This window comes from Empidonax traillii, unplaced genomic scaffold (genome assembly GCF_003031625.1).
Source record: "Empidonax traillii isolate 1590-97213 ecotype Southwest subspecies unplaced genomic scaffold, ASM303162v1 scaffold355:size2308892, whole genome shotgun sequence".
In the NCBI taxonomy this organism is placed as follows: domain Eukaryota; kingdom Metazoa; phylum Chordata; class Aves; order Passeriformes; family Tyrannidae; genus Empidonax; species Empidonax traillii.
The window spans coordinates 600841-621433 of NW_020955548.1; the positions used below are offsets into that span (position 1 = coordinate 600841).

A 20593-nucleotide genomic window follows, 5' to 3' on the forward strand; every position below is an offset into this window, starting at 1 on the left:
ACACATTACTTGCCCAAAGTGAGATAAAAAAATCAGTGCCAGAGCTATGCTGTACTTCAGGTGAAGTGTGTCAAGGCCAGACTACGTCCTCACATGTAGAAACTACGTATAGATGATTCAAATGATTTAAAAGGACTAATCAAGCAAGTAAAGAAACAATGAAAAAGGAACTGAGGCAGCCAGCCAAGCAATACCAAGTTACTCTATAACCAGGTGTATTGTCTTCAAGAAGCTCATAGGCAGTCACTTAGAAATTTGGGGGGCTCCAGATACAGGACCACTAGGGACCTTCAGTGAAGCCCCTCAGAGACCTAATAAGGATATGTATATATACTAATAAGTCCTGGGAAATGTCATGAATATGTAACAGGAATGTGGGGAACGAAAAATAAACAATCATGTAATGTTGACAAATAAGCTTTAGAGGAGATACCTGTCTGTGCACTTTGGCAAAACAATTCCCAGGGCAGCCGGCATGCTGGAATCATTCTAGCGCGCATCGTAATAAAAGAATGCCAGGCTTCTAAAACTTGCAAATTGGGTAATAGAGGTTTCCTTTAAGAGCTGATTTTCAGCAACAAAAGGAGCCTTAGAAGTTGAGAACAGGCCCTGGGATGAAAGGAAATGGCATCAGGATATAAGAATTACATGATTAGAGAATGAGTAGGGAAATACTGTAATTCTGACAGCTGCAACTTCACTGAAAAGGAAAGGTAGAAAACAGAAGGTAAAAGAAAAATTAGTCTGTTTCCCAAGGATGAATGAAGAAGGTCCAATGGCACCTTGACAGATGTGTTCATTCTGTGGTGAAAGAGTGAGCCAGATTTGTTAAGACTCTGGGTGTAAGGGGAAGAAATAATACCTCCTAGAACCAAGACCATGGCAGAATGGGTAGTCAGTCTGTTCCTGAGCAAGTCACTACAGCCAGTGTTGCCCTGCTTGTGGGGAGCCTGCTCAGCCTGTGGGGTGCTGAAAAAATCTCCACATCCCTTCTGCTTGTGGTCATCTGCTTCCTTTGATACTCCTAGGCTGGGAGCTGCAGGGCAGAGCCAAGGCCAGAGACTGGGAGAGGCAAGTGGCAAGCTTGGGGCAGGCAGGAATGGCAGAATAAACCCACAGCAGCACATGCCTCTCACAGGCATGGTCTTCCTTCCAAGACATCAGTAACAAGCAGTTTTAATCCCCAAACTTGGCAGCTTTTCTACAATTTGCTAAAGAGTGATTGTGTTTGCTAGGCACTTAAATCCATGTGCAGACTTCTCTTCCTAGACTTTAAGTGGCCTTGCAAGGATCGTGACTCTGAGTTCTCATTCAATCAAAACCAGAATATTTTTCCAAGCAGGAGAATGAGCATAGAAACTGTATTTCTCTCTCACTGTACAGACTTCCAGATTTACACAGTGCAGCTTGAAACCACAACCAGTCTAGTGAGGAAAATGTACAGTCAACTGGACATTAATTGTTTTGAACACTATTACTATAAAAATAAATAATCAGCCAACTTAATCTCTGAATAGAAAACTCTGCAGTGAGAAGATTGTGTGAATAACTGACATGATTGCTGAAGAAGAGATGGAAATAATAGTTTACAGTTCACAGAATCTTAATGGACGATCAATGTGGTAAATTGGGATGTGGTTGAAATTACAGATGGAGTAATTAAAATTAGCCATGAATAATAGAACACAGTTCTTCTAGAATAGACTAGAAAGTGCCACTAGACAGAAACAGAATAATACTGTGCAAATGTACAGAAATTTTAGTTTTTAAGAGAAATTCAAACTGGCAAGAGATGTGTTCAGTATTTCCGCTGACACTTTTCACAAGCTTATAATAGGTAGCTGTAAGCTATTGTTGGAGAGGAATTTAATTTAATCACATCTCTTCCTTATGAAAAGCACTTTCTAAAGCACATTTAAAGTCAATGCTAAGGTGTCTCTAAATTACCACTTAGACAGAGTTTATTCACTTCTGATGGCCACAGTTTGACTGTACTCTCCTCTTTGGTCTATTGCTCTCTTTTAAATTGCAAAAACTGTGTTATGAACAAAATAGGCATAAGCCCTGCTGTTCCAGCACAGAAGCTATTCCCAACCAATGCTGGAGCTGCTTTTTACATAACAGGAGAAAATTACAAACCTAGAAAAATGAGGTTATCCATTTTTTCTCTTTCCCTGTAAAACTCCTGTTGGAAGTCACTTCCAACAATGAGATGCAGAATGTAAGGCGTTCGTTTGTTCTGGCAGAATGATTCCCACATGTTTCCACATTTGCACAGTCCTCAAGTATAATGAGATTGTGCTGAATGAATATATGACTGTAAAACTGGCCAAGAAACCTGTTTGTCATTTAATTTCTACTAAATATGTAGGTTCAGATTCATTAGGCTCTATGAATGTCTGATTCCAAGGTACATCTGATCTTAAGTAGTTCCTCTGTGTTATCAATGCTGACTACTCAAGCTTTTCAAGGGTAACATTTTTCTGGTAGAATCCCATGCATATACTTTGATATTCTTTCCTTTTTCTTGTGTAAATTCCAGAGACATGAGAGAAGACACCTGAGGCTGCTCTACTGGTTCTTTAGCTGATGGGAACCTCAACAGAAAATTTGTCTTAGATGAATGTATGTGCACAGTTATAATGTGGGGAAGGAGTTTAGGAAAAAAATCCAGTATAAGCGAGTTATTTGTTATCAAATTAATAGCAAGGAGATAGGAGCATACAGTTGTAATTGGAGCACTGGAGACAGAAAAAAATGGCCATCACTTAGCAGAAGACCTTTTAACATGCTCCAGTATGCCCTTTTCCAGTTGCCGCACTACAATCCTTGTGAGCTTGGGAACAGACATAAAATCCTCTCTGAGAATACCTATCCAGGCACATGAGTCCATGAGAATGCTGGGACACTTGCTAAGCCTGCTTATCAATCCTAAGACACAGAGAAAAAAACATATTTAATCTTAAAAATTACTTGATCATGAAAAGGAGGCTTGAACAGACAGGGATACCTATAGTATGTAAACATTCATCACTCTCTCTTCCCAAACAGAATCCTCATCACTCAACCTGAAAAACCAAATCACTGGGCAGCCAGTGTGTTGGAACTCTTCAGATTTTCTGTGGTCCAAGTGTAGGTAACACTCACAAAGATTTACTGAGAATTATTAAACCCAGGTGGGGATGGGCTGCACTAAACTCCAGGGGATACTCAGTGCTGGAGGATATGACAGAAAATTTGAGGTTTTATATAAAAGCATGGTTCTGCCTGTGATATATCTTTTTCTCTGGCAAATACTTTGATTCTACAGCAGTTTGTTAATGATCTGTTATGTTATAAACAATATTGTTTTGTTTTGTTGTGCTTTTGTTTATTTTTTAATTGATCTGTTTCTAATGATTCACAATTAATTATTACAGCTCTAAATTTTCAATTTAAGGTACTTTAAATTATTGTCCAGGCTTTTCCCATAGGCAGAGGCATGCTCATAGTACAGTCCTGGTGAATCAGATTTAATAGGCATTTTGAAACAAGCACAACTGCAATTATGCCCAGAGAATCCCTGCCAAATTTTTAATGGTTTATTTTTATTGTAAAAACATCTTGTAAATACCTTAGTTTCTTCTGGGATGGAAATTATTGTTTTAGAGTGTTCCACACCAAATTTTTACTTAGTATGCTACCTAGTAATCTATTTCTCATTACATAAAAATCACAAGTTATATTTCAATAAGATTTTGAACTAATAAAAGGTAAAATGCTGGAAATAGAGGTGTTTGTGTTTGCTATAATATGTCCAGTAGTTATTATTTCTATGTTACTCCTGATATTTCAAACTGCTATGCAAACACTAAGAGAATCATAAAACTGAAGAACTCATTATTGCTCTATCCTTACTTCACAAACAGGGAAAAGAGAGCACAGAAGTGCCCTGCCCATTGCAACAGGGAAGCAAAATTAGAACTTCTGTTCCCATCTCTCACCTGACTCCTGAAAATGTTTTGTGAATAACAATCCATCTTGTGAGAAAATTGTCTTTGATTTTACTTCTGTAATAAGATTTGGATTTTTTGTTCCTTCATGATGCACATTAAAAAGAGAAAGTACTTACACTTTGTTCATTGTGTTGATAAATGTTGTGTATCCAAATTTTGCACCATTCTTCCATTGAGCTTGAAATCCAAATGAATGCTAAGTAGTGCTGGTCACCCCAGGATAGCTATACCATTTTTCATCAGACCACATTATGCATATTAAATTGGCTCTGAAGGTTTCAATTTGTATATTTGAAGTCCAACCTCCGACACGAGCAACTCTCTGGAGTGTTTGTTTGTTTATAGAGCTACCACTAAAAACAAAGCAATAGACACAGTAGGAAATAAATTAGATAGGTAATTTTTTTTTACTTTATTAACAACATACAAGAATTAGGCACAAAAAAACCATTAAAAACATTGACGGATAAAATGTAAACATATTCACCATCACATCTTGATTGTAGAGTATTACAGTACAGTAAAAATGCTACTTAGATGCTCTGAATGAGATGCAAAGTAAATACCTTTGAGTTTTATTGAATTTAATTTCATTTGATTACCCTTCTCACAGGTAAACCATGATCCACTGACACTTGATTCTGAAATTCATTCATTTTGTTAAATTTAGCTTTAGCAGTATGCTGCTCTGAGGCTCCAGTCACACCTTTCATGGTGGTACCTCTTTATTTGTCATGAGTCCAGTGTGACATCACTGATTATTAATATAATTATTTGCCTTTTAAATATTTCTGTATTTAGCTACATCTCAGTTTTGCAGACCATGCTAGCTGTGGTTTCCCCAGTTTCAGAAGTGCTATCACAGGAATATGAAGGTATGAAGAAGGGGAAAAAAAATGTTTCCCCAAGAAATGTGATTTGCTGCTGTTTGTGGCGTCAGTAATTATTACAGCTAATATTCACTTTTTAAATACTTGTACATCTACACACTTTATCTTTGCATTAAATTTGACCTAACTATGATTTCCCCCTTTATGTTAAGCAAACATCTACCTGGAGTATGACAGAGGACACTAAAGCAACAAAGATGATAAAGTCAAAAAAACAAAGATATGATTTTCCATTCAGGTCAAGGAGGATGACATGGAAGTGATGAATTCTAGAAACACACATATCTTCTCTAAAATAGCTATTGAAGTAATTATGGGATTATCTGTACTATACAACTTGTTAACACTGTTAAAGATTACTATTTTTTTTTCTCTCAGGGGTGTTCATTCCCATTGGACTGCTCCAGAAGTGCAAAATATATTTGTTTAGTCAGAAGGACTCCTGCTAATTGTTCGATGGCTCTTGCTGTGCTGGAGAGATTTTATATTTATGTTATTGCTCTGAATGCAATGCACTTCTGATTTATTTTAATGTTGTTTGGACAGCTGTGAAGAGAAATAAAATGGAACAATATTGTTTTCCTATGCTGGTTTTGAAGCGTCATAATTACTTCAAATATTGCCTAAGATACCCACTGAGACAATCAGGGAACTTAATTTTAGATGAAACAATATGTATCTGAGGACTGGTAGCAAAATACACTGCAAAGTAATGGAAGAAGTATTGGGATAGAGATCCCTGCTAAGCACTAGGTTATATACCTACTCACCCCAGCCAGAGGTTACATATTTTGAGACAACTGCCAACTTTTAAGTCAGATATACTATATATTGTCTTAATTCTGTAAGACCCCTTTACAAATAACAGCAGAGATATCGGTGTGCCAATTGATTGCTATTTCAATCTTTCACAGAAGATGCACTTGTTATTGTGAACAACGTTCAGTTATTCCTTCAGAGACATCATTTGTAAGTTGATTGCTTTCTTAATGTTACGAAGCAGTCTTTTGATTAAAGAGAGAAATGAGAAATTTTATGCTACTTCTTAACTTTACACCTCTCAATGTGAATGTGTATCTTAGCATCACTCGTCATTCATAATAACTGCTAATTTCTCCAAACACATGGTTCACCTCTGAGGTTGACCCCACAGCCCGCTTCTCCAGAAGCAGATCTTGTTATTCCTTTTATCCATGCTGGCATTATATCCATCCTTCACAGTCTTCCATCTCCCTCATACAAATGCTCTTCTCTCATTTGCCTTACAAAACCAAAAGCAAAAGCTGGGTGCCTGGACCAGGCTGTAAGTGGGTAGCTTGTCTTCTGGCATTGTGGGAGAAACTTTTCAGTTCACCAAATCATTTACTCTGAGGCAGAGCTGTGATTCCCACCCAGAGGCAGGAGGAGGTAAGCTATGCTCAAGCGTGTATGAGTTAGTTTGGGGCCCATTCAGAACTCATGGCATAGTTTAAAGCAAGCTCACATAAGGTTTGTGCTGGAATTAGCAGTGCCCTCATAAACAAGGAAGTCTCCAACACTCTCAGAAGAAACGAACTATTGTAGGTGCAAAGGCTTGGAGACCTAATACTGCAAAGCAGCTTTACACCTCACGTATACTTTACACTTCCGCCTGCCCTATCATTTAAAGGTCCCTCAGCAATGCTCAGAGCTTTCTGGGGGAAAAAAGACTCAGAGCCCAGGAGGTAATTCTGTGATTTTCATATAAATAATTGGGGAACACTTAATCAGAATCTACGTCTTACCTTCTGCAGTTGTTTCCTCTGTTCCTGCAGAGGAAAAAATCTTGAGGGGCATTTGATTACTTCTAATTTTCATAATTCTTGGCAGTTCTGAAACACAAACTAAAGATTTTGGATTCAGAGCATGGGATGAATATATCCATTTTTCCTAGTATCCTGTCACCACGCACACAAAAGCAGATGCTTAGAGAAGAGAGAAAGAAAAGGTCAAAAGCATAATGATGTTTCCTTAGAATATTTTTCCAGCTCAAAGAGCTCCTTGAGTCTGAGATTGTGTCTTTGTAATTAATGGCCCTGATGTTTTTTTTTCTTTTGTTTTTTTTCAGTTATCTTTTGAACTCACATAGATGTTTTGCATCTGAAAAAAACTGTAGTTTACCTGCACAATGTGAAAAATCAGTTTCTTTCATTTGCTCTGAGACTGCCATCTGCTTACTTCTGATATCCTGTAGTTCTGCTTTGGTAGAGACTGTGAGCAGCCATTCCCAATGGAACTGTACATTTTTTTTTTAAATGCCATTCTTCTCCCTACTCCTCAGTCCAACTTATCTCTTTGCTAAGCTAATGTTTACTTAGTGGTTGTCCCATATTTTAAAAAATAGCTCCGATTTTTTAATATTTTGAATACACTATTTTGAATAGTATGTTTTTGAATATGTCTGCTACACTACTCTCAATCTTTCCCAGTTATACTCTCTTTTTTTCTGAGATCGTAGGATGAGAACTGCACACAAGAGTTCAATATGTGACTGAACCATGGATTTATGCAGCTGGGTAATGAGATTCTCTGCTTGTTTCAAAGGCTGCTCCGTCTTAAAACTGATTATCCAGCATGGCCTTGCCAGCTCCTGTAATGCATATTGTTTGGAGACCTGTAATTATGTAAGAGTCTCAGCTTGCATTTATGAGTTGCATAAACAAGTTTCTATCTTCTGTGACTAGAGAAAAATTCTGCAGGATTTAAAACCTGTAACTTTGAAATTGGAAGCTAAATGAAAACCAAAAGTGGATCATTTTGGGGGGCGAGGGGTATCTTTGAACATGATTTCATAATTTGAGGATATATGTAATATTTGTGTGCATTAGTATGGCAAATTTTTGTGCCACTTGGCATGCAGATTGGATGAGCTATGGATCTCGTCACCGTAACTCCATACTTGGCATGTCCTTACATTTTGACCACTGCATTCTCCACATGGTTCATCTCTGAGTGCACCTGTTAAGAGATGCTCTTACACGTGAGTTCCCAACCTGCAGAAACAGTCTGGGAGAGGAATGGTTGATGTGGAACGGCTCACACAGGTTCTAGGGTCTGCAGTCTTTAGGTTTTGGTGTCACAGTAGTATTTGGAAAAAGGAGCAGAGATGATAATCCCTCCACGTGTCTCATTTTACTTCTGACAGTGACATGTAAGCAGCCAGAGTCCTTCCCGAGAGCAAAAACCTAGTCCTGCTGATTTTTAAAATAAATTTCTGCCTCCTGCCTGTATTCTGAGGATTATGTCTGTTTGTTCTAGCTCAACACAGTTAAGGTCAGAAAGCAATGCTAAACAATACCAAAGTGCTTTCATCCCATGTTGTAAACCTGTAGAAGAAAATAGAATGAAGGCAGGGAAAACATAAGCAGGAGTTAGAAGTAGCTCTAGGGAGGGAGCTGGCATTAAAGCAAGATCCTTGCCAATAAATGCCAACCAATTTAGGCTGAAGTACTCTTGCTCAGCTGTATAAGGACCCTGCATGATAGATGAGAAATGGGAGTGCTAATGCAGCAGGTACTTATTCTACAGTCTTGTTCTTCTTCATAGAACTGTAATTAACTCTCTTTTTCAAGGAGTGCTATTACTGTTTTTATTTTTATTGACCCTTGAATCTTATTCAAACAGACAGAATTTTTTTAGGCTTCTGGTATTACTAGATGCTTAGAAAAAGAAATTCGAAGTAGTATGTACAAATAAAGTTTTGAGACAACAGCTAGTTTGATCGGTTTTATCCAACCGAGGTTTACATTAAGTCTTCTTGGAAATGAGGTAGGGGGAACTGTAAGGAGAAATGTGTGGGCCTATATGCACACATGTACCTTCTTGTTTACATTTAGATGGTTGAAAATGGTAAAAACAAATTTAAATTCAGTCCTATCATTCCCACTGTATTAATTCTGTCATGTTTCTGGGAAATTATAGACCTTTAGTATTTCCGACACTCATATATCATATCTTCATGTAATGTTGTATTTTGAAATTATCAACTTGAAAGGTAATGGCCATTTGTAAAAAGATTATGTAATTGTAATCTCTAAGGGCAGAGATTCTGAATTTCCAAAGCAGCAATTGTATTTATTTAAGTTGAAACTAAATTAAGAAAGCTGAACTCCTGTAAAATTACAAGTCCCATTTCCACAAGCTTAGTTAGGAAAGTTGTCTCAAAGTTCAATGGCTATTTTCTATGCAAAATTTGTTTCTGGAAATATTTTCTGATTTTTAACATTGTGATTACATACATAACAGAATTCATTGCCTTTTATAATTACTTGTGCTTTTTGAAGGTTGCTTTTTTGACACCCAGTATGTTTATTTTGTCATCTGAGTTGGTTTTCTGCACGTGTTTGGTCTTTATTAAATCCTAATTTTAAGAGTGTATATAGGTTCTGAATCTCCATTTGGGTCTCATTAAATATTCTCAATAGTTCCTTCAACTTGCTTCTCTTTTTGCTTCTCTTCACTATTGTTGGTAATCTTTCAAGATGTCCTCTTTTTTTTTATTCAGATCCTGTTTTTTAAAAAAATATGCCCATGTCAAACTGTTTTCTTTCTGCCTTTCCTACAGAGATGGTTGCTATGATTAAGTGGGTCCTGCCTTCAGCTGTGCATCATGAACCAGATCCTTTGCAATGTTTGGAAGTATACCGTACAAATGCTTCTCTTTTTGAAGACCTTCTGATTATCTTCTTCATGGCTCCTTCACTGATGATGTCTAAAAAAAAATTGTGCAAGTTGGTTTTGCTCTGTTGTTTTAAGTTTGTGGGGGTTTTTTGTTTGTTTGTTTTTCAGGTTTTAGTTTCATTTTTGTTTTGTCTTGAGGTTTGTTTGTTTGTTTTTCCCTGGCTCATCTTAATATTTGTCTTCTGCTCCCAGAATATCCCTTATTTCCCTCAGTATTCTGCACCATGCTCATTGTCCCCATTTTGGTTGTGTCATCAGTAGTGTAGATACCATACTCTTCCTACTTAAGCAAAACACTTTTGAGCAAATATTCAGATTTCCGCAGAATTCACCTTGATTCACTTGAATTGTTTTTCATTAGCACAGCCTGCCTTGCCAACCTTACATACTTTGCATCACAGAATGATCCTGCTAAGTATTACCTTGATTATCTTCTCTCCAACAAGCTTTTGAAGTGTCTGTTCTAACAATACGATTGTTTAAAGCCAAATATTCATTCTTTGAAACAACATTTGTGAAGTTTCTTTTTAAGTGCAAAAAACAAAACAGCACGCATTGGGAAAAACAACAGAAATTTTAACAGGTGTAAGTCAAATTTCTTCTCCTGAGCTCTCTTTAGTGACAAACAAAAAATCTGTTGGTGCTATTAAAGTAGAATTTAATTACAATCAGGTTTGCTGCCTAGAAGTCAGACAGCATATAGATAACTCCTAATGATAAGGGGCTTGCAAGAATGCTGGAAATGGACTTTTCATGCGGTCAGGTAGAGAGACATGACAAGGAGGAATGGCCTTAAACTGAGGGAGAGCAGGTTTAGACTAAAATTAGGGAAAAAATTCTTTACTGTGAGGATGGTGAGACACTGGAACAGGTTACCCAGAGAGGTTGTAGACTCCCCACCCCTGGAGGTGTTTAAGACCAGGCTGGATGACTCTTTGAGCCACCTGGTGTATTGGAAAGTTCCCTGTCCAGCACAAGGGGGTTGGAACCAAATGATCTTAAAGGTGCCTTCCAACCCAAGCCATTCTATGATTCTATAAGTGCATTGAAATTCTGGCAGACACTACCTACTTAGGGTGCAGAATCTCCTCCACTGAAGATCTTTCAGACAGATAATACCTTGCACAAAGAATCTGGTTCTACGTGAGTCAAATAAGCCAAACCACATTGTCTCTTTCAGCTTTACTTTCCTAACAAAACTTGACTTAATTAAGCTTCCTAACTAGGTTTCAAACTTGCATAGCCCAGGTAACTTTTCTGTGTGTCACTAATGCAGCCTGATGCTGACAATGTTTAGATTTCCTCTACTGTAAAATGAAGTCCTCAGGCCTCAGTGAGTCAATTGACTAACCGTTAATAACATAATTTTTAAAAAACACTTGTTGTAGTAGAAATTTCAACTGCACATTTACAACATGGAGAAGCTACTTTCAAAATACTTACTGTAAATATTGTTTCAAATGCTACAATTTCATATCCCCCAATCTGTTGTATACTAATTAAAATGAAGAGAGGAAATGTGAAAGACACATAAACTACTGAATTTTAAACATTTATTGAAGAAATTATTTTAAGAGAAGTAATTCAGGAATTCAAGTTGGATAATTAAAGGAAAGAAAATGAGGAATCTTAAACAACCCTTTATTTGTGTTCAAGTGATACCCTCACTGAAATCTTGTGATGACACCTGGAACTAACACACAGAATCACAGAACATTCTGAATTTGAAAGGGACCGACAAGGATCAGTGAGTCCAACTCGTAAGTGAATGACCCGTATGGGGATCAAACCCACAACTCTGGCATTAAAAGGAATGTGCTCTAATCAACTGAGCTAATCTCAGGGTCATGAATTATGAAATTTATCTCCAGATTTAGCATGTAAATGTAAGCATTTTTTGATGGGGCTCATAATAACTATGAAAAGCAAGACTGAGCATAAATGACTCCAAGTGATCACGTCTTCAGGGAACATGCACTCAGGTTAGCCCAGCACAGGTGTGGGCAGCAACAAACACTCTGCTTTGCTTTGCCTAAGAGATGACAAAGACTCTCGAAGGCAAAGACAAAGACAAAAGACTGAAAGAGTCCACAAAGAGGACATGATGACCCAGCAGCAGGGTGACTAAGCGTGCAGGATGCTCTGGCTCTTTGCAGTGCCTCTGTCTCCATCTCTTCTGGCTTCCCCCTCATCTTGCACTGAGATGCAAACGGTCTCCATGGGAACCAGCACCTTCCCCGCTGCCAGCACCCTGAGAGCCAAGAGCACTGGCTCTGCTGCTGTGTAGGCAACACCACAAAGGACAGGAATAATAAGTGCTCCCTTCCAATATTCACCAGGGTTTTTTTTTCCAGCCTAATAAGTGAGTAAAGCAAATTCTTAAAATGGAAATACTAAAAATACTGGAAGCTGCTAATTTTTCAGCTTGCATAAGGATACCTCACCTAGCTTTAGGAAGTGGAGGTCAGTGCTTGAGTTAGCCTTCCTTTGCCACTTGAATCTACTGTGGAAGATTGTATGGCTGGACAAGTACCTATTTCCTTCTGAGCAAACCATTTTCACATGTCATCCAGTTGAGTCTTCCAGATGATGGTAACTACAGAAACTAAAGTTCTTTCCCAGAAAATGCTAGACATAAATAGAGAGAAGGGAGGAAAGTGGCCAGGGGTTCTTCTCATTGATTTCAAGTGACAAGAAAACATTTAGTGTGATAGCATCAATCAGAGGAAGACAGATGGAGCAAGTTGTTCTTTTACAGTCCGCTTCCTTGAGTTGAATGCCTAATTTTTTTGCGTACAGCTACTGTTCACTTTGTATCAGTTCTTCACAGATCTATCTGTGAAAGTACATCCCTTTATGGGAAGCATCCAGTGCTCCTGAAGGCTAGCCTCCAGGCAGATTATATAATCCTGCTGTATGGCTTATATTGCTGGATGGCTCCCCTGTAGAAGACCTTGAACAGCGATGTGTGGGTGCACTGATTTACAATCACAAGACTTTGCACAAGATAAATGTACAATCTTCCAGTACAAAGTATTGCTTTTATAGCATAATGATTTTGAGATCGCACCACAAAAAGTTTTATTACCAACAAATAAATTCCTCACAAAAAACATACTGTGTGTTCATCCTCTTTCCAATGACACTGATTTTTAATAGCTCTAATGATTATAAGTAACTTCTTTTTGTAGTACAATTTCACCTGATACCAAAGTAAAAAAAAAAAAAAATCACCATTTTTTCTGTTCAGGTTGGGATCCTCTTCTCATTTGCCATGACAGATATTTACTTAATTAATTTAAGCTTACTATCAAGCTGTGTTTAATTAATATTGTAACTGACATTCCTACCTCAGATTAAAGCACAAAAGGTCACATAATTCAAGGTCTGTATTCTACCAATATGTTTTTTCTTCATAATAGCCTTCATGATATAATAGGTAAGAGATTTTTCTCTCCAGTATCTACAAGCAAAATTTGCAATAACATCTCTACTGTGCTAAAGTATCTGTGCTGCTGAAAGTTCTATATGGAGAGAAAGAAAACAAGAAATGGGAATGGCAACAGAAATGAAAACAACAACTAAGCAATATTTCTGTCTCTGGCATAAAACATTCAGTTTGCTAGCAAAATAAATAGATAGATAATCTAAACAATATAACATTTCTAGCAATGTGATTCTTCATTAATAACATTAAATCCATTACTCATTACGATATCTTAAATATTTAAAAGCTGTGATGAAGACAAATTATTTCTACAGAGGTATAAAATGAAGATCATGAAGGACCTTAATTACTGATAACACTTTACCTAAACTTATAATTAGAACAGTGCACAGTTACAAACATTGTTCGGTTCTGAGAGATGTTCAGTTGCCAGAGCAACGTGTGACCATCTAAAATAGTCTATTTTTTTTCTGGACCGTCCTGTTAAGTACTTGGGTCTGGTTTCAGACTGGTCCTTGGCAGGATTGCTCCTAACACTGATGGGCCCTAGGCCTAGGCATGCAAGGATGTGCCCATATAATTTGTGTCCCTCCTCCTCAAGCAATGAGGCAGGCCTGCAGTTTGTCAGACAAGTATTTGCTTGACACCCCTGAAAGTACTCAAAGCTCGATATCAGTGAATTCAGATAATTGCAAGGCACATGACCAAGGAGCAGGAGCACAGGATGCAGAAGGATTGAGTTTAGAAAAGGAAATGCCAACTGTGCTTGGTCAAATGTCAGTTGATTCTGCATCTCCATTTCAAGTTTGTCGGTAAAGGCACTAATCCCTTTAATTACCAACTGTTCCGTCCATGGAGCATTTTACAAGATAACTATGTCCTAGTAACTGAGCTGCATGTACAGCGAAAGTTAACTTTTTTCCCTTGGATAAAAAGTATTCTGTAGCATTAAAGGAGATCCTGTCACTTGATAAGGCTCTCCTGAAAGCACTAACTTTTCTCTGGAGACTGAAACCCTTATCCTGTAGAGAGTGAAATGGAACCTCCTGAAGGCTAATGGTTCTTCAGGGCAGTCCTTGCAGGATGGCAGCAACAGCTTGTTTTTCCTCTCTCAAAGGAACCTGCTGTGACCTACATTCAATGCACATCTCACAGGACCACCCCAGATGAACCATTTCCTCTGCTAAGAGTTACCGCCTCCGACTCAGTCGATGATACAGAAAGCTTCATCCCCTTGTAAGCAAATTACTTTAATTACTTTCCTCTGCTAACAGTGGCAGCATGAGCTACCTGAGAGCAGATTTATCTGAGCCATGTCTAATCAGACTTTGTCTCTAAGCTCCAGTGGGGCAAAGGAAATGCCAGGACTGCAAGCACAAAAACATTAGCTTCAGTTTGCAAGGACTCACTTCCCCTGTTCCTTTCCTCTTCAAATAGCTTAGTGGAGAAATTGCTACTTGCAGATGCTCTCCCTTGTAAAGTCATTTTTTTACAATCTGTAGCATCCTGTTTCTTTCAGTGTTTGTAAAGATGCTTTTCAGTGAAAAAAACCCCAATGCTGGTATATTACTTTCCTCAGACCCAAATGGTATAGAAGAAACACACACTGTCAAAAAACAGCTATGTCAGTGAACGGTTCCCAGTCAATCAAACACAAGCAGTGGGGTTTGCTTGGCAGTGCTGACTATTTGTATTTTCTCTCATTAGTCCATGTTATTTTGCTGTTTTCCCACTGTGAAAATTGCTGTATGAATCCACAGTGGCTCTTCCATCTGGAAATAATATATATTGCTATGAGTTTCTTGGGAGGAGCAATCATTTGTAATTTATTCACACTGTGTCAATCCAGGGCAAGCAATATGATCTGACACGTTGTTTACAGTATAATGATACAACAGAAATAAACCTGGCATGGTATAGTTTTGTCCCGATTGTGAAAAACAATGATGCCTATCAATATATTATATAACCACCAACTATGAAGAAAGGTGTGGAAAAATGGGTGAAAGACAGATATTTGTACAAAATTTACATTTGAAAACCGTTCCCTTTTTATGATTGACCCTAAAGTCACTCACAGTCATAGACAGAGATTCTTTTTCACTGCTGGTGATTTTGATGAAGATTTTTAAAACTACTATCAGCTTCAGCTAAGATGTGTTTTATTTGGCTGGCCTTTCACCTGAGCTCATCAAATAAGACATAGGAAACCACAGCAGGAATGAGAAAGAATGAAAGTTGACAAAACTGATTTGGAAGAATATGGCACTGATGTTTTGGAAAATACTTCTTTTTTTCCCTAAAACTGCTGTAGAAATTATCCTATAGACTGAAATGATGCCAATGAAAGGGCAGTGTGACCCTTTTTTGTTGATTCCATTTTCTGGATGAGACTTTATCACGCATCAGCACTAAAACCTGATTCCCTGGCAGTTTTTTCCTGAATATACTAATACTATTTTTTGGCAAAGTTCAAGGTTAGATAAGTAGCATGATATATAATTAAAGGGCTCTTTGGCTTCTAGTAGGTTCAGCTTCATATCTGATCCTATTTTACTTCCTATTCCTTTATAGTGCTGTGGTACATGTGGGGTGAGATTGAACCCACATTTAATTTCAGTGTCTATGGGTGCACTGCATGTCTGATCTCTTGACAGAACAAATTAAACTCTTGTCACTAGCTGATGGGAGGCCAGAAAATGGAGCAGATGGTGTATGTGGAAGGATTTGCTGTGCCACTTCCTAGGCTCTGCTCCCTAGATCTCTATGAACTACAGTGAGCAATAAAAGACTGAGCATGCAGGCAAAAACTGACCATTAGATACTATCTCTTGGTATCATAATGTGGTCAGTTATCCTCATCTCTCTGTGGTCGAGTGAATGAACCAGTCAGAAATTCCCAGAGATACATCCCAGCTGTTTTCCACCTACTTCTGGCCTCACTTTAGTTGACTGAGAAACTGTGCACAAGTAATTGTCTGGACTTCCACAGCCATGGGGAAAGAGTTAATACAGGCAGAGAAGCAGTTTGGCATTACAACCCTTTTTCTTTGGCTTAGTGAATCACATCTTGGAGGAACTCATCTCTGCCGATTATCTCTAAAAGAATTTCTAGACACGCAACTTCCACTGTATACTCAAATGACAAGCTACCCTGATGAAACTCACCCTGTGCCAGACTCTCTGAAGCAATATACTGACAATAGCCTCAAGAACCTCAGAGTAGCTGGTGGCAGAATTATTAGTTCAGAGCAAGGAGGTCTTTTAAATCTTCAAAGCCAGACCTGATGTGTCCAGGTACTGTCAGAAATATATCACTGTAGTCATTTCTTTCTGATGGCTGTGTCAGGCACCAGTGGTTAGGGGCATCACTCTGGGGAACGAGTCTCACACAGACGGGCTGAGGCTGAGAGCAGCACCAAGGCCTGTGTCATTTCCCACCTTTGGTTTTGATAGTTAAAGCTCCAGGCTGCTGAGGGTGACCTATGCATGATGAACATGGCAGCATCCAAATGAAAGATACTACACACATATGGAAGAAAGTCACATACAAAGAGTGAGATAGGGATTATGGCTAATACCTAGTTGACCCCAGTATACTCTGAAGTCAGATCAGTGCCCATGCTTATGTCAAAAACATGATTTGAATCTGGTTGCTGCCCTTTTCTGACCCAAGTGGTGCTCAGGCATCACAGCCAGCAAACAGTGGGTGGCTGTGATATGGTTTTTGTTCTTCACAAGATAATTCTACTTACAACTCAGAAGATCCATTTTGCTATATTCACAAAATGATAGATACCTACAAAGGCTACCGATACAATGGAAATGTGGAAGGTTTCTTTTATCAGTTCCCTCTATACAGATGTTTACTCCATGTAAATTGATAATAGTCCTTCATATAGAATACACTGATCAGTATATGAACACAACTTGATGCTTATCAAATGCTGCAAGCACATATATATATATAAAGAGAAATTATATAGACAGATATGATAGATGTATAATGTTACAGCTTTGAGAAGAGATTGTATTAGCTGTATTTAATACCTGTAAACAGTCTTTCCCATTAAGTATATTCATCACATTTACTTGAGCTAACATTGTTCAATATTCATTAGCCTACAAATTAAATGTGAAGAATTAAAATAGGATAATCTCACTACCCTGCCATCTGTTGCTCAACTTGAAAGTAGTAGAGTGTCATGCTGTTTTGTGGGTTTTTTTTTTCCTCTCAAATATTCATTACAGACAACAAAACACAATAGAACCTCAGGCACGCAAGTTTTATGACAGTGCCCAGAATCAGACTTGTTTATTGTGAAAGTTTTGAAACCACTGTAATTCAGCAATAGAACAAAGAAATGTTTTTTTCTAAATGTAACTGAAGCTGTGGCAAAAAGTGTCTGCACGGTACTGCCAAAACTGACCACCAGAGATTAGAGGCTTTGTTCCTGCTGAAACCTTGGGCATTAGTAGAGCGTGTAGCAGCAGCAGAAAGTTTTTTTTTTTTCCCCCCAGACATAGTAAGTGCCAGCAAATCTGAAAAGGTGGTAATATAAATTAACATTCTTCATCAGTCTGCATGGAAGAAAATCTACATCCCAGGGATCAGTGTTGGGCCCAGTTCTGTTTAATATCTTTACTGATGATTTAAATGAAGGGATGGAGTCCACAGTTGACACCAAGCTGGGGGGAGTGTCGATCGTCTGGAAGGCAGGAGGGCTCTGCAGAGGGACCTGGACAGACTGGAGAGCTGGGCTGATTCCAAGGGGATAAGGCTAAACAAGGCCAAGTGCTGGGTCCTGCACTTTGGCCACAACAACCCCCTGCAGCGCTGCAGGCTGGGCACAGAGTGGCTGGAGAGCAGCCAGGCAGAAAGGGACCTGGGAGTTTGGATTGACAGGAAGTTGAACATGAGCCAGCAGTGTGACCAGGTGGCCAAGAAGGCCAGTGGTATCCTGGCCTGGATCAGGAACGGTGCAACCAGCAGGAGCAGGGAAGTGACCCTTGCCCTGTACTCAGTGCTGGTGAGGACACACCTGGAGTGCTGTGTCCAGTTCTGGGTCCCTCAGTTCAGGAAGGATATTGAGGTGCTGGAGCGGGTCCAGAGAAGAGCAATGAGGCTGGTGAAGGGACTTGAACACAAGCCCTGTGTGGAGAGGCTGAGGGAGCTGGGGTTGTTTAGCCTAGAGAAGAGGAGGCTCAGGGGAGACCTCATCACTCTCTACAACTACCTGAAAGGAGGTTATAGCCAGGTGGGGGTTGGGCTCTTCTCCCAGGCAACCAAAAGCAGGACAAGAGGCCATGGTCTTAAGCTCTGCCAGGGGAGGTTTAAGTTGGATATGAGGAAGAAATTCTTTACAGAGTAGGTAATCACGAATGGGCTGCCCAGGGAAGTGGTGGATTCTCTGTCCCTGGAGGATTTTAAGATGAGACTGGATGTTGCCCTTCGTGCCATAGTCTAGTAACCATGGTGGTAGTGGATCAAGGGTTGGACTGGATAATCTCAGAGGACCTTTCCAACCTGACTGATTCTATGATTCTATGATTCTAGTTCGAGCTCTCACATAGTTGCTTTGTTAAGACAGTGAAGCCAGAGTGATTCTTTTTGAACATTTCAATAAAGTTTTCCTGGAGTTTCTTGTAAGAATTCAGTTTAAAATTGAAGACAGCCAAATGTAATCTTGGTTATCTCAGTAAAAAACCATTAATAATATTCTTTAATGACTCTTAGAACTTTCCTCAAAATTTTGAGTTTAAGTAATTGATGTTAATATTTGGTATCACCTCACATTCCTAGAGATTGGAGAAATGGCTAAGGACAAGGCATACTGCTTTTCTGTAGCAATTATCCAAAGGGATAATTAAAACGCAGGTAAAGTTAAAATACAGATAAAAATTTTCCTATTTAGAAAAGGTAAACCAGGCCATCAGTGTCACATGACACTATCCCTAGAGATCCATTGCCTGATGGAAAATTCAGCTCTGAACAGAGGGCCAATAAAAGTCTAATTTTAGTGCAGAAGTTCTTTTTTTTTTTTCTCCCAACAAGAGTGAATCAAGGCTAAAGGGGCATAAAGGTCATCTCTGTATTCTCCTTTATGAGCTGTCATAGCTGCAGATCTGATTACTGCTGTAGAGGATCACCTTTGACAAAGGATCACCTTTGGTAATTGCAGCAAAGGATCAGCTTTGCTGAGGGGAAAATTACATCCTAATGTAGTAGCTTAAGTCCGTGTCCCAGTGATGCAAAAATTTACATGACTGTCGGAAAAGGTTAATGACCCTTATTAAAACAAATAGACTATGCTGGGTACTTGGAATCCCCAATAACTTTTGTTACTTTTTTGTGGTTTCTGTTACAGCAGGATACACTTTTTGATCTCTGCAAAGTCCTATTCTGAGCTCTATAAATCCTTAGTATCATGATGATTAACTGCAGTGAAGCCATGATGGAGCAATCTCAATTATTGGGAAGCACCTGGGTAAGAAAGGTTAATAGGAACAGCCAAGGGAACATATATGTGACACTGAGCAGTTATAAAATATTGTTTCAGTGGTATCCACCACAGCAAATCTCTGCCTGGGTTCACTGTTGATGTCTACCTTTGCCTACCCATGCCTGGAAAGGCAGTAAATTCTTGTGTGGCTAGTAATTACTGATTGCATTTCATGTACAGATTCATCTTCTCCCCTCCTGCAAAGAAACCTATCAATAATGTGTTCTTATAATGTATTCTGATGCTTACAAGAGATTTTGTGCCATAGTACAGATTTCCTTTAAAGCCTCTATCTGTAGCAAAGTAATTCTAAATCATCTGATTGATACTTAAACGATAGTGCAAAGATTTGGAACAGACAGTGTCTTAAAGAAGTTCAGTAGAAGTCTGCTCCATTAAATGATTTACAAGGAGAATAAAAGGTCAAGGAACTTGTTCTTATTGCATCCCTGTAGTCTGAAGGTCTTTTACACTCTGAAATCTCAGGCAACTTAGAACAAAATCAAACCGAACTGTACAGCAGCTAATTGCACCTCAAGGCATTTTTTTAAAGGTTACAGATGGAACTGGAAGAAACTGGAAGATCTGATGAGATTCGCACCCCTCCCCGTGCACCATGGGGATTGCAGGTGCTGAAGCTGAACTTTGTAAGTGGAACTGCAAAGTGTTGTCCTTTTTATTTGTTATACAACCATAACAGCAGGAAGAAATTTCCAGGGTAGGAAAGGGGTCCAAATAAACTTTTTCACGGTACATTTCAAATTCTGGGCGAAGGTACCTCAGAACATATTTGACCATTTCTAAAACAAAATAATGAAACTTATCTGAGGGAGTACAAATTAGTTGAAGCATATACTGTGTTCTGACATGTTTTGTAACCTCATGTGAGGCGATCAGCCTAGACACCACTAATAACTTTCTGGTGTGAGATCCTGAGTAGTGCCATAAGGTAGATGGCTTCTGTGAGGGAAAGGGTCATTTAAAATTGCAGTTTATAGTTTGTAGTGTGCAGGGTGCTATTTATATGTGTGCACGTCTGGGTGTCCATGTCTGCCCTAC

The 20593-nt window shown here is 38.8% G+C and overlaps 1 long non-coding RNA gene across 2 annotated transcripts in view; it reads right to left on the reverse strand.

Moving 5' to 3' along the window:
• Positions 1 to 775: 775 nt before the first annotated feature.
• LOC114061742 overlaps positions 776 to 20593 on the reverse strand; it is a 24117-nt gene continuing 4299 nt past the window's right edge. For both annotated transcript variants that reach the window (XR_003572197.1, XR_003572196.1), the window contains exons 2-4: positions 6649 to 6735; positions 4112 to 4348; positions 776 to 801 (exon numbers count right to left, since the gene is read on the reverse strand). This is a non-coding gene — a long non-coding RNA (uncharacterized LOC114061742). The remainder of the gene's footprint in view (positions 802 to 4111; positions 4349 to 6648; positions 6736 to 20593) is intronic.